This window comes from Oratosquilla oratoria, chromosome 20 (genome assembly GCF_046742065.1).
Source record: "Oratosquilla oratoria isolate Oo_2021 chromosome 20, ASM4674206v1, whole genome shotgun sequence".
Taxonomy (NCBI): domain Eukaryota; kingdom Metazoa; phylum Arthropoda; class Malacostraca; order Stomatopoda; family Squillidae; genus Oratosquilla; species Oratosquilla oratoria.
Window position 1 is genome coordinate 6,284,033 of NC_134796.1, and position 2,500 is coordinate 6,286,532.

A 2,500-nucleotide genomic window follows, 5' to 3' on the forward strand; every position below is an offset into this window, starting at 1 on the left:
ACATAAAAACATAAAAATGAAGGAGACTGCCAGACACCATAAGGCCTACACTAGGCAGCTTCGTATCCATCACCACCTGCCATACCCCTCCATAAAGTTGTCTAATCGTTTCTTAAAACAACCGATAGTTTCAGCGCTTACTACATGATTACTAAGTCTTTTCCATTCATCGACCACCCTATTAGTAAGCCAATTCAGGCCTATTTCCTTCTTATATCTAAATTTGTCCAGTTTAAAACCATTACTGCGAGTCCTGCCCTGTTGTTTTAATATGATGACCTAGTTTGCATCACCCTTGTTAAAGCCTTTGATCCACTTTAACACTTCTATTAGATCACCCCGCACTCTGCGTCTTTCCAGAGAGTGTAAGTTAAGTTGCCTAAGCCTCTCTTCGTAAGGCAAATTTCTGAGTCCATGTATCATTTTGGTCATTATTCTCTGTAGTGATTCTAGTGAATTTATGTCCATTCTGTACGACGGAGACCAAAACTGTACCGCATAGTCAAGGATGGGTCTAACTGTTAATAGATAGAGTTTGAACTAGTTCATTACAAACTCTCACGGTGAAGTTTGTAAGAACATCTTTGCCTCTGCAGGTAAGGTGGATCCCATCACAAGCATAAAGGTCATGACGCTTGGAAAAGAGATACCAAGGATCAAGAAAGTGGTATCCCAGTTGCGTGCACAATCGTGATATCCTCTCATTGATCCCTATGGGTCTACTGTTCCAACACGAGCCTGCGTAGATCCCCCGAAGGATCCCACAGACTACGTGACGGCTCCCACGCTCCTTCATCTCCTGAAGAAGGACCCTGTAATTCTGAACAAGTTACTCTGATCTCACCATACCCACATCGTTACTTCCCGAATGAACAATCGTAATCGTGTTCTTCTGCCTTTGCTCCATGATGGTCTGGGTATAATCGGCGATCCCACGGCCCGGTTGACATACAAGCTTGCAACGTTGTTTAGTCTTCCGCTTTCCACGACGTGCACTTTTAGTTCCTCCATTTTAGGTCGTGAAATTTTGGTTTAATTTATATTACAGATTCATTTATTAGTGATGTGAGAATTAATTGCAAACGCTGTTTCTAAACAGGTAATTTCCGGCTACGGTTAAAACGCTGAAAGCTCAAAATGCGTCGTTAAACTTTGCTTCTAATAAACGGCAAATCCATGCCCATAAAGTTATCCAATCTTCTCTTAAAATAATCAGTTGTTTCAGAGCTCACTACATTGTTACTAAACCTTTTCCATTGGTTAACCAGTCTTTAGGTAAGCAACTTTCCCTATTTTTTTCTTGTAGTCTCCGTCATTCTTATGTTCTTGTGTATCTTTTAAAACGTGTATTGATTTTATTAGCGTGTTAGAAAATTATCTAATTTCTAAATTTTCACTTAAGTTTCTTCTGGGAGCCAACTCATCTTCTAAGAGCCTGTTTTCTAAACATAATAGGGTTTCATGTTCAACAATATCCTATTGTCATTTAATCCCCACGGGAAATAGTACCATAATCGCTACAATCACGCTGACATGCGCATATATGAGAATTTTTTTATATCGTCTATATTAGACTTAAAATTGGTAATTAGCATCTAATTGAAATATTCAGAGAGTGAATCATACATTACGATGCCACTCATTTTCAAAAGATATGATACAAATACGAACGATACATTGGCAGTTCCATATCCATTGCCACATATCGTCCTTATCCATAAAGTTATCTAATCTTTTCTTAAAATAACCGGTTGTTTCAGCGCTCACTACATTGTTACAAGGTCTATTCCATTCGTTAGCCACTACGTAAGTAAACAATTTCTTTCCTATTTCTTTCTTAATCTTAAAACTGTTCAATTTATATTCATTACGAGTTCTGTCACATTGTCTTAATATAGCGAACTTGCCCCGCTTGGACAAATTTAGGTTTGATAAGAAAATAGAGAAGAACTTGTTTACCAATAGAGTAGTTAACGAGTGGAAAAGACTTAGTAACCTTTATTATGAACTCCCCAGTTAATTGTGACTAAAATGTTACGTGGCATTGTGAAGGAATTCGTAACATAAAGGAAATGAACGTGGATACAGCCCTATGCTGTTTATTCCCCAAAGATTCAAGTAAATAAGGTCGCCAGTCCATGGAAGGACGTGATTATAAAAAAAAAATCAAAACACTTAAGTAAATATATTAAGCTATAAGGAGCGGACAAAAGAAACATGAGGTTGATATGTTATATGATGTGTATATTGGTAGAAATAAACATGTGAGACACAAGGAATGAAGTCTTAGTTAAGTGTTATGGTAATAAAATGACTAACTGGACAATTCTGAATTACAAAATTTTAAATCACTTGACGTTTGATCATATAAGCGTGTCAAAGTATTCGAACTTTTAGCAAATTTATAAAAATTCCATATCTACCCGAGGCACACTAGGTATATCTCTACTGAACACACCCTAAGTGAAAAACAATTAAACATAGCGTTACAGATGACAAA